Consider the following 13,578-nt stretch of genomic DNA (forward strand, 5'->3'; position numbering starts at 1 on the left):
CTTCCTTCCATCATTTTTGCTCATTTGACACCAAACTTGCTACAGTCGATCTTTAGACTGTACTACAAAAACTCTTCACACAGATTTTTGATTTATCAATGAGTTTTCAGTGCCTCAAAATGTTTAACTGTAAACGGTAATGTAAACATGTAGTTGCAGACTAGTGCTAAATACATTTTCAAAGTTGATTTAAATTTTTGCAAAAAACAGACGACGATTTTAGATTTCCACTGTACTGTGTGTGATTTGGAGGTGGTGGAGGACCAGTCACATTTTGTCCTGTACTGTCCACTTTATTTTGATATACAAAATATTATATTTGAACGTGTACATTGGTCTAACCCAGATGTTTTTTTGGAAGCCCGAGGGGAAGATTATGAGTTGGCTTTATAGAAAAGAGACTTTTGCTTGTGTTTGCTTTATTTGTAAAACAATTTTGTATCCAGTTTGAGAAGTTTTGTGCAGGATGTTTGTGAAAATGGCCTGTAACCATCTGTTTTATTGCTTATGTTGAGTCAGTGTCTTGTAAGGAAGCCACGTGGGCTGGGCACGCTTGTGCATGACGCACATAAAATCAATCAATCAAAAAATCCAATGTTGATTCAAAACAATGATGACATTTTGGAGTCTTAGTAGATGATGTTTGGAAAATATCAGAATTTGATCTCAAAAATTTTTATTTTTTTTTGTTACATTTTTTTAAATTTTGCTCTTATGCTAACAAAACGTAGTCAATGCAAAATACAATTTTTAAACATCAGTTTTTCACTTATGAAGCCAATAAATCAATGTTAAAAAACAAATGAGCAACATCTCCTTGCTGTCTAGAATCTATTAGTGTATTTTTAGATTTTTGTCTTAATACCAGAATTTTTGAAGATGTCATTATATGCTAACAGCTGCGGTTTTGCACACATGTGACTGGCTTAGTCAATCAGGGATGCTACACGGGACATTTCCATGCTCAGTCACATTGGGGACATTTCTTGGTGTTGAAGATTATGAGCTCATGCCAAAAATTGCCTGGCCCCAACCATTGCTGCACAGCAGCTATAATTGCTCTTAACTTCTGCAGCATTTCTTCGTACACTTGGTTTGTACAGGAGGACAACCGTCTAATACCTGCTAATCATGCATCCCTATGCTTATACCTTCATAACTGGGTGTATGTAATACTCACACTGTACTTTGTATATGCTACTGTTAGATTTCCTCTTGACTGAATATTCACTCACAAATGAAAAGATTTGTACCATTTAGCATATTCACATTTCCAAACTACATTTGCTTTTGTGGATTTTCTTCCTGTGGCTACTAATCTGACTAGAATAAAGTCGCCATCAAAACTTGCGTGTTGAGTAAAACTCCACAATGCCAAATCCAGAAAAGGCCGTGGAATAGTAAAAGCAAAGTCACATGCACAAAATAGTACACGCCAGCACCCATCTCCACACAACAGCAGACATTGATCACTTATTCATTCAGACTTGAGAAGGGAGGCAGAAGGATCAGGTTGCTTTATCTCTCTCTCTCCCTCTTTATCTATATATCCCTCTTTCTCTGACACACACACACACACTCAAAAAATTACCCACAGGCAGTGGATCCCTGAGGCCCTGGCTCGCCAGCTAAATTGAATTAGCGTTATTGTACACCCAGGACTGAGACTGGGACCCCGTCTGCCCACTAACCACACCCTTTCTGTTTGCCCTGTACTGAGGAAAACACTATTTTCAGGATCAAACATTAGTGCTATAGAGTAAATGCACACAAACACACACACACACGTACACACACACACACAAACACACACTCCATCTATTGCACTTCTGCAAAGTCTCACCACAGGCCTGCTCTTATTACATCCATCATTTAAAGCCTGTATTGATTGGATTCTGTATGCAGCTTTCACTTTTATAGACATTGGACACAAAAAGTAGAACAAAGAAAAATCTGCGCACATTCAAGCAAACAACGTATATGCATGTATTTTATATATTTATAGTGTTCAAAGTCGCACGCACTAGAAAACCTAACAGATCCCACGCACACACATAGTTCCGAGCTGTTTTTGATCTCGAGCGTATTGATTTCTGCTGGGAATGGAAATCACTCTCCAACATTACCCCGTTCCTCCACTCGCGCTCCTTCTGTTCTTTTTGTCTTCACTCTGATGCATGTTGATTTGCTGCTCGAGCTAAGTAGGAAAGAGGAGGATGTGTACGAGTGATGGTTGAGGAAGATTACATGTCACAAACCTGCTCGTGATACAACAAATAGGACGATAATGTGGTATATACCGTAATGTTGCATGCTCAGCATCATGGTGTGCAGGAAAAGGGAAAAGACGTGCCGTGGTAATATGTGTCACGTTTAAATAATTTGCATATGCTTATCTGCCAGAAGCAAATAAGGCTGGACGAGGACCAACTGTACCAAGTAGCTAAATGATGGCTGGTGCCCTGCTTACTGTGCTTTGTGAAAGAGGCTTCAAAGAGAGGGAGAGGAGAAAGGAAATAAAGGCAAGAGAAGCAGAAGAATAAAAGAAAAAAGGAAGGAAGGAAAATGGAGTAAAAAATAAAAAAAAGATGGGGTGATGTAGGGAGAGGATGAAATTAGCGAGAAAGACACTGGGAGGATGGGGATGAAGCGATACAGAGGTGGTATAGCTGCCATGGTAACCAGCATCACCTTGGAGAGGAACAGAACAGAACCGCTCTGGGAAAGACCCAGTGAGTGCATGTGCATACACACACGCACACGCACACACACACACACACAACAAACTCATCAGTCACACACTCATTTATGTTTCATCAACACAGCACGCTCTATTTTTAGAGGTGAAGTCTAGCTTTGATGTGAAAATCTTTTGTAAATTCTCACTCTTTACACTTTCATGGATACATCTTAATCTAAACCTATTTTTGTTTTTAATGCACCTTTCAAATTCATAAAAGCTTCATATCAGCAGGCCTGGATTTTATGTTGATCGTATCTACATTAAATTTACATGATTGCAGAGTTCCACACGGGGGCTCTAGAACTAGACCATATACCGCTGCTGTGAGCCTGCCCTTGAAATGCCTCCATATATCTTCACAGCAAACCTTACTGTATGCACTACACTTGCCATATGCATACTGTATCTCATGCTGAGGAGATGGGGAGGAGCCCCCATCCCCCACATTTCACCCAGAGTGCATTCTGAATTTGTTCTGATCCTGTAAAGTTACCCACCAGTGTGTTAATTTCACTGGTAGATAATTAGATGGTCCAATAATAACTAAATCTCATTTTAACCTTCATCTTATTAACTGATGCTTCACAATGTCGGAAAATGAGTGACGCACAATGTGTACCAAACTGTATAAAATATACATATTTATGCTTAACTGTATTTTTACAGCCTTTTCCAATGCCAGGAGTAAATCACATGAGTGGATTGAGGTTAACCAAGTATATTGGCTTAGGGATCTTGTTTTGTCCAGATGTCAAACCAGAGACACAACAGATGTTGTTGTTTTTTTTTTTGTTTTTTTTTGTCCTGAAACTATCAGATAACATGTTGCTCTTCATGATACATGACTACTCTGATTTAACATCATAAATCTATTAATCACATATGGTTCCACTGTTTTGTCAACTTTTATCTGACGTCGGAGCTGTCTGGTGCTTATTTACTCATTACAGAGCATTACCACTTAATGCTTTAGTTCATTGCAGTTGTTTAAAGAAAGTGTCAATTTGTACGGTTACCGTACGGACAACCCCCGGTTCTATTGGTACAGTTACCAAAGCACAAGTACATAGTCTTAGTCTTAGGTTTAGGGTTATGGTTAGGTTATAACCCAATATCGTAACAATTTTTAGGATTAGGATTAGGGTTGGTCATTGAGTCCTACCCACTCCATGATGTGCTGGTCAGTCACAGAAGCACCTTCAGCACCATACTGATCCAACCACAGTGCTCCACAGAACGCCACAGGAAATCATTCCTGCCTGTGGCGATCAAACTGTATAATGCATCACTGTAACCTCATAGCTTGATTGTTGTACATACGTAAATCATATTCGTATATTTGTATTATTTTTGTAAATATCTCTATCATATAATTTGTATATTATTATTATTATTATTATTATTATTATTATTATTATTATTATTATTATTATTATTATTATTATTATTATTATTATTGTTGTTGTTGTTGTTGTTGTTGTTGTTGTTGTTGTTGTTATTATTGTTATTGTTATCTATCATACTTTATTTTTTACTACTGTAATGTGTGTGTACCTGATCCCTATTTTTCAACAGTCCTTTACTTAATTATACACTTATTTAACGTTTATTCTTTCTTTCGTCTTTGTTAAACGTTTTATTCTTTTATTCGTGGTTTTTTTCTGTGGCTGTAACATAAGCAATTTCCCCCTGGGATTAATAATGTAATTTTGATTCTGATTCTGAATATCGCAAATTTTTTTAGGATTAGGGTTAGGGTTAGGTTTAGTCTTAGTCACGCAACTTAAACTGGCCAATGACTGACCTATCACGTGACCTAAACTGGCCAAATATATGCGCTGCGTACAGATAGAATGACGGTATATTGATACGGCAACTGTACGGATAGCCACTGCCTTGTTTAAAAGCATAAAGAAGGAACAATAAAGTGTTGCTACAGCATAGCTAAAGGCTGACAACGGTTATTTGACTACATAACTCATTGCTTCCATCACCACCATAATGATGAACTAAATGATTTGGTTAAAAAATATCAACTCTAAACATGGCTAAATGATAAATGAAAAATGTGTTTTCTTTGTCTGATGTTTGAGGTCAAACTACTCATATGGTAGAAGCAACGGTGTGTTGATCAAAAATGTTTCATTGCACCAAAATAGTAGATTAGCAACTTCAATTTAAATTCTATTATTTATTTCTAGCACAAATAATAATATACAGTATATAATATTACAGTAGATTTAAAGGCACTTTTCACAATAATCTTGGACATTTTACAGAAAGAGGAAAAACAAAAATAAATTACACAAGAAGAGATATGTGGAAAACCTTTACATAACACAATATCTCAGATTAATAAATTGTATGGTATGTAAGTATGGACAAAAGTGATGCATTAGACCAGTGGTTCCCAATCTTTTTTGTCCCGTGTACCCCCTTTGCATTTTTGTCAAATCATGTGTACCCCCTTCATATCATAAGTACCCTCTCCATAATTTCATGTACTTTTTCATTTGTGGAACATTGGGCTCTCCTAAATCCCTGTTTCTCATTGGTTCACAACATTGTTTCCCTAAGGCTTAATCCACAAACTTAAAAGAATGAGTGGAATTTAAAGTGGTATTCATTAATTTTTCTAATTTAAAAAAAATACCAAGCAACTTTAATGCGATTACTTCAATAATAAGTCATTACAGTCTCCTTATGCAAAATGTGTCTAATTTCCAGTGACGTGCAGTCAGGGTAGGCAAGGTAGGCAGTGCCTACCCAAGGGTGAATTGATATTTTGATTATTTGTTTTAATTATAATATAATTCTAAATTATTTATTTTTCAATTTCCAATAGCCTACCTATAAGTTTGAAAGTGTCTGCATTTTGTGTGTTTCATAAACCAAATGACTAAACATCACTATTTACTTTTTTTTTACTATGAACTTTATATTTTGTTAATCGCACTGAGATGACTTTGATGTAATTTGCGCTATATAAATAAAGTTGAGTTGAGTTAATTATTGTCTCCTATTGTCAGAAGTGGTAAAATGGCCTCTACAACGTAATATAATCATGTTTCAATAAATTACAAGAAATTATAGTATTTTTTTGAGCAGTTTTACTGTTAGTTTGTAGTGAATTTTGTCTTAAAAAAAATAGCCTAAAAAGTAACTAGGAACATTTTCCAATTATTTTATAATTGAATTGTTGTAAATATTTCCTAATACCTAGTATCCTAGTAGCACTATAGTACCCCCTGCACATACAGTAACACGTACCCCTGTTTGGAAACCACTGCACTAGACTAGGACAAAGGTGGACATGTGAGCCAGATTTGTAATGAATAATTTAGTGAATACAGTGTCATAACACATTGGTTGATTGTTTTATATAAATATCCTTTTTGCGTTGAGATGGCAGTAGATTGAACAACTTCCTCCTTTTCTCCCGCGCTGCTAAAAGCATGTGACTCTGTAAGTGTGAGTCACGTCATGTTAGTGTGACTCCTGGCAGTGCCTTCGGTTACTAATATGCTGGCTTTTCCTTACATACTCACACATCATCTTTAAATGTGATTACACAAGGTCAGCAGCTTATGATTGTGGTGAGATGTATGTCTAGTGGTAATATCCGTCAAGCTTTGGTTTTTACTGAGAGAAAAAACACAAATAAAGCCTCCTTTTTCTCACAGATGTTATGGACGTGTGATGCTAGGAGGTTTTTTCACTGCCGTGAATTACATGCGAGATGATGTGATGACTCGAATAGGCAGATGTTTTAATGACGCATGCTCCAGTTTACCAAGGCTACTGTGGATCCCACTATTTCTATCATTACTCTCCCAAATCTGCCAAGCAATTGCCTTGTAGAGAAATCTAACAGCTGGAAATGACGGCTTTTACGTGATAAAGGTGCATCGAAAATGCTTCCTTGATGGTTGACTTTTCTATGAACTTCAAGTACATGTTCTTTGAGACGTGATTTGTGAAATAAGCTGTGTAATTGATATCATCTCATACTATCACTTGCCATTATTGCCATAACAGGATGAGAGGGGAAAGGAAAGATTGTGGAGGCACAGAGAGAAATGACAGAAGGGGAGGCAGATGCTCGTGCTTCAGATGCCTGTGCACGGATAATCATCCTGACGAGATTCACCGATGTAGGCACGACGAGGCCGATGGAGAGTCAGTAGGATTTGGGGAATACCTCACGACTCGTTATAAGGAGCACGATAAAATGTGGTGGAGTTCTTTTTTTTTTTTTTTTTTGTATAAATATCCTTTAGCACAGTGGGTGTGTGACGCTGTGTGGGTTCAGCGTGTGGTTTCTTCTTCATCTGCCTTGGGTTTTTTTCTCCCTCGCCGTCATACATGGCGTGAGAAAGTAGAGCCTCCCTCTCATCTTTTAAAGATGAAGCGTTGCAGAAGCTCCAGAGAGTCAGGTGGAGAGTGTAGGGACGAGAAAGAAGTGCTCTCCACTCTACATACACACTATACATTATATAGGATATAAATACACTTGTATATTTGGTGACTTTCTACTGAAACTAATACAAAGATAGAAGAAAAAATTGTTTAAAAAAAAATGAACGAATGAATCATGATCTAGACAAAACGCTCCACTAGGTGGCGTTATAGAGCTCAAAGGGGTTAAATTGGACATTTTATTTTACTTTTTTGTTCTTGATGGGGCAGCACATTTTAATACTGACGTTGTGCTGTAGGAGGGAAAGTTGATGAACGTGACAGAAGTCAGTCGCTTGGTAGTATTTAACTGACTGATTTGTTTTGTCTTACCTGCATGCTGTCCCATATAGTTTTTGTATATTTGACACAATGTACAGTAAAACATGTTATTTGCTAATGAGAGGGGTTTGATATATAACCTCAGTGTCTATTCTAAAATAGTTTTACAACCTGAGCCTGTATATAAGTTAGCTGTTCTATTGTTTCACACGAGGGTTCATTAGTGACAAGGAAGACTACAGGCAATGCAAACATTAGTAAATATAGCATCATTTTCTATTCTAGTCTTCAATCATTGGCTGTGTTCAAAATCGCATAATGACGTACTACTCGTATTAAGTCTGACTTCAAAATAAGTATGTCGTGCATTCACATTAGACAGTATGAAAAGATTGAGTACGCGAGAAATAACCAGATGTACAGACTTTTTCCAAAAAATTTAAATGATACTTTCATAGATTATAGATTCAGGGCCCAAAATTTAAAAGATTTCAAGAAATTATTTGTTGATTTTTACATAATTTGGGCTTCCAGCTCTTAAAACTCATGAAAACAGGAATTCAAAAAATTAGAATACTGTGAAGAAATCATCATTTACTTTTCAGTTTTTGCAGAAAATAAAGAGGAGAACGTAAAACGGCTGCGCACACACGCCATAAGAGACTTTACCTGAGTGGACAGCTTTATCCGACGATCCGTGAGCACGGTTTTTTATCTCATTCCATTTCTTCTCAGCTGAAGCAATACGATTCAAAATGCATCTTGGGATACTTGGAAGTATACTTCAGTGTGAACGCTCATCATCCTAATCATACTTATAGTACAGGGGTCTGCAACCTTTACTTTCAAAGGAGCCATTTTGCCTAATCTCACCTGGATTAAAATCCTTCCAGAGCCAAAAAATACTTTCACAATCAAGACAATATAGTGTATAAAATTCTATACAGTTCAAATTATATCAAATCATTTTGTGTAAACAATATTTTTCGAGTTATTGTATTTGAAGTGCTATAAAAAATAACTTAAATTTGATAACACATGATCATGTTGGTCAACACATGATAATTGATCATTTCTTGCAACATATCAAGCATGCATATTAAACTAAATTAAATAAATTAAAAAAAAAAAAATCTTTCTCCACACAAATAGAATCTCTATTTTCTGCCAGAACAGTCTTTTTGTTAGTTATTTTACCAGGGATTTAAAACTTAAGGTTAGCCACAGGTGCAGGGCAAGTTAATGGTCTGTAGCAGTTTCAGGAGGTGAAGTAGGAAGGTGGCACAGTTATTGCACAATGTGATTTATTTTTTGGTTAACCAATTGTTTTATCATAATTGTATCAATTCCCTCTGTAAGAAATAACACTCAATTATTTTGTTTTATTTTTTTAAGTTATAGGGAGCCATTATAAATTAGTCAAAGAGCCACATGAGGCTCCAGAGCCGCAGGTTGTAAACCCCTGTTATAGTATAATAGTCAACAGTATATACTTGTGAGTTTGTAGCGCATGGTAGAGTATTCCATTTCGAACACAGCCATTAACTCTATTTTAGGGTGCACAAATGTGCAACATTGTTGTATATTTCCCTAATAATGACGTCTTGATGATGAATTTTATAGATTTTAATTACAGAAATCATTTGATAGACGATCATATTCAATAAAGGCATACAGTATTAATAAGAAGGGCTGGAAAACCACACTGAATGCCTATTGTTTTATGATAACAGCTATTAAGAAAAACCCTGTGTTGTCTTCATCCTCTCAGCTGACATCATCATCTGTGGCCTGTGTAACTTTGGATTAATGCAGCGGGTCGCTGCTTGAAAGGGAAAACAAAGCAGCTGGACCAAATCTTATTCTTAGAACAAGAGTGTGTGGGGAGAGCCTGTTCTCCCTCTCTCTGACTGATGCCTTTGATTTGTAGGTCATGTGTGACTCTCAGAAATAAGCTGGGAGTGGAAGAGGAAGTGGAAGAGGAAGAGGAGGATATTTACCCTCTAGTGGTGAGCCAGGAGAAAAGCCTGTCAGATATATTTAGCAGGAACACATTTGAATGCACAATTATTCCTGTTCAGTTGAGCATAGAGACAGTGACCCAGTTGGACATTAGTATCAGATCTCATTTTAGCAAATTTCTCATTTTATTCACCAGCATGTCTGTCAGAGTGACTGAGGGGATCATTGTAATATGTCAAAGTCTCAGTGTGAGTGCGCCATCACAGTCTGACTTCCTTTCGCTTTCTGCAGCTCTTTTTTGTTTGTTTTTAAGATCAAAGTCACATGTTAGAAGTTTAGACTACAGTAAAACCCAAGGTGTGCTATAAAGCTGAGATCTGCAACTTTTATCTCAGCGGGGGCCACAAAAATGTGATTTTATGATCCCAGGGCCACATTATCAACATTTGTGTCAGTATTTAGAATATTTACCAATATTTGCATTAATACAGGACAGAAATAACGGGTTTTTTTTTTTTTTTTTAGTTCTAATGTATATTATTTCTCATTTTGTGTTTTGTGTTATGTTTCTTGAGACATTTGGGGTATTTTTGTTGCCATCTTGCATAATGTAGTGTTATTTTATGTATTTCTGTTATTTTTGTGGATTCTTGTATATTTTTTCTGTAATTTTGAGTATTTTAGTTGTCATTTGTGTATTTTTTTGTAATTTGTTTTTGTCTAGTTACTTTGTGTGTTATATGGTAAGTTTGTGTGTTTTTACATAGTCATTTTGTGTGTTTTATATAGTCATTTTCTGTTTTTTTTTTTTTTAAATAGTCATTTTGTGTTTAAATATAGTCATTTTGAGTTTATATATAGTCATTTTGTGTATTTTAATATGGTCATTTTGTGTATTTTTATATGGTCATTTTGTGTATTTTTATATGGTCATTTTGTGTGTTTATTATGGTCATTTTGTGTATTTTAATATGGTCATTTTGTGTGTTTATTATGGTCATTTTGTGTATTTTATTATGGTCATTTTGTGTATTTTAATATGGTCATTTTGTGTATTTTTATATGGTCATTTTGTGTATTTTATTATGGTCATTTTGTGTATTTTAATATGGTCATTTTGTGTATTTTATTATGGTCATTTTGTGTATTTTAATATGGTCATTTTGTGTAGTTTTATATGGTCATTTTGTGTATTTAACAGGTCATTTTGTGTATTTTATTAAGGTCATTTTGTGTATTTTAATATGGTCATTTTGTGTATTTGTATATGGTCATTTTGTGTGTTTTTATACAGTCATTTTGTTTATTTTTATATGGTCTTTTTGTGTGTTTCTATATGGTCTTTGTGTGTTTTTATATAGTAATTTTTGTGTATTTCTGGAGTCATTCTGTGCGTTATTCGCACAAAATTAGTCAGAGGGCAGCACGTGGCACGGGCTATAAAGAGTAGCCCTTAAAATATGCGGACTTTAATCTTCAGTAAAAAGTCAAAATAATAAAAGTCTTTGTTGTGAGAAAAATGCACGGGTTCGCTCTCAAAATTTCTTTATTTATTTATTCCATAGGAGCCACAAATTGATTAATCTTGGAGAGCTCAGCCAAAACAACTCAGTTAAGTATCCTAAAAAAACATGAAATAACAAATATTGCACAAAAAAGGGCCAAATTTATCAATATCATCAATACACTGGAAATATTTCACAGAAATGTTTTTCTGTAGCGCTGCATGACATCGTCGTTAGATTCAGTCCGCTATAGAACAATAATATATTCAACAATAACTTTGTATGTAGAGCAAAAAAACAAAAAACAAAGAGAAAATATATTAAAAAAATAAAGAAATTACAGCTATTAAACCCCAAACAGAAACATCCATCCAGCTCCTGTTTTCAGGGTCCAAACAGAAACAGACAAATAAATTTTACATTTTAAACCTTTTTAGCCTTTTTCTTTTTTTTTTTTTTTTTTTACAAAGATACAGAAAGATAATCAGTGCATAGCAGGCCTAACAAATTAAAAGGCCACATACCGATGTTACCTATGTCTGCATGCTGTGAAAATATGTTGATCTTTGCACAAACATGACAATAAACATCTTGCAAGACGAATCATCTGTAATGATTTTTAAATGTCAGGCTTGGAGTTTACATTGCATTTCTATTCTAACAACACCGTTTGCTATATCACTCCTTTGTGGCTGAGGGTTCTTCACATTGATTCATCTGACTTCTTTAGTGTCCTCCATACTTACTGGTTACAAAATGAAAGCGCATGAAACATCAGCACAATGGACATACTATATTTGCATCATGTCTTATTGTTAGATAGAGGAATTTAAGGGGGTTGAAAAAATTTGTTCGGGCGATATATCGTGATATTACGATTCTCGGATCAATTCAAAATGCATCCATATCGCTTCTCTATTATTATATTAGTTTTTTACTTTTTAAACCAGGAAAGTGTTTTCCACTACAGGAGACATTGTAACTGCACAAAGAAGTGCGCTGAAATCTGGGCATGTTGACAATCTTGTGTTTTTTCAAAAAAATCGAAAAATAAAGTACTAACTTTCTACATTTATTTGTTGTTCTAGGCATATACTTCAGTTAAGTTGCACTAAAGTCAAAGTTGGTTTTAAAGCCACAGGCAGATTGTATGTTATTTTTTTATTATAAGTTGTTGGCACATGGCATGTTAAAGCCAATGTTTTAAGTGTAAAATATGCCAATAAAATATATTTCATACATAATGTTCTCATGAAGGTGTACACATGTGCAGATCAGTTGTTATTCAAGTCATATATTAAAAAAAATTGCAATAATCACCTGATACTTTAATATTGGGATATATCGTATCGTATCGTATCGTGACCTATGTATTGGGATACGAATCGTATGGCCAGATGCCAGGCAATACACACCCTTAGAGGAATTTGATTTTAAGCCAAATGCATGCTACGTTTATAAAACAGTTTCAAGAGTGTTTGTCGCTCATGGTACAAAATAAGAGCTTTAAAAATATGAATATTACATTAAGTTTCAAAGACAAACAGCGGGGGAAGAAAACAGTTTTGCTTTTCCATAATCCAAAACACAAAAAGTGTGACAATGTATTCTCGAGAAAGTGTCCCTTAGCCTTAAAAAAAGAAAAACCCAAACAACAGAAGCTTGAATTGAGCACTGTGAGCCACCACAGCTTCCCTCTCACTATGTTTTAATCATAATATAAACAGGGAAATCTCTCAGCCTGTGAGCGAGTGTGAAATAAGAGAAGAAACGAAGAGGAGTGTGAGAGAGAACAGGGAATAGAATAAGGAAAAGGAGGAGGCGGGAGGAAGTAGATGGTATTTAAAACAAAACAAATGACACATGGGATGGTTTGTATTGCACCTCAGCAGACTCTCACGAGATGGGAGTGACTTCTCGCAGGCCTGAGCGACACACGCACACAAAAACACAATACACACGCACACACAAAGTCTCATTTGGTTTCCTCTGGAGGTGACGCAAAGGGAAATAGAGTTCAGTGTTGGCTTTGACAATAATCAGGGGAACATTTCTCCCACAAAAATAAGCATGTGTGAACAAGAGAAAGTGAGATATAATTTTAACTGGAAGCTCATTTCATCATGGGAGCTTCTGTGTGTCTGTTGGTATTGTTTGTGCATGGTTATCTGTGTGGACAGCAGTTTAAATTTAATATTCATTGAAACTGCAAAACATTTCTCTGACTATTTTCTTATTTACTGAGTATAAATAAAACATGAGATCTGTCCTTTTATCTGCCTACAACTTCTCACATTTATTCTGAATTATCACCAAAAAATGATGACATCCACACATGCACGTTATATTTACTCAACTATGTATGGTACACAAGTACACATGGAACATTCCATTACACACAGTGAGTATGCATCTCTGTGAGCCACAAGTCCAACATTTTATTAAAATTTGAGTTACAGTATGCGTGTAAATTCCTAAACTAAAGACCTTTGATGCTAAATGATGAGACTATAAATCTCCAGTTTGCTTAAAATGGTACATAAAAAATAATTAAAGTTAAAAAAAAAAAAGAGCTGAAATGTGAAAAACGGAACAATTTATCACAAGCCAACGGCATTAAAATTCATA

The sequence above is a fragment of the Gouania willdenowi genome, chromosome 14, assembly GCF_900634775.1.
Source record: "Gouania willdenowi chromosome 14, fGouWil2.1, whole genome shotgun sequence".
Lineage (NCBI taxonomy): Eukaryota > Metazoa > Chordata > Actinopteri > Blenniiformes > Gobiesocidae > Gouania > Gouania willdenowi.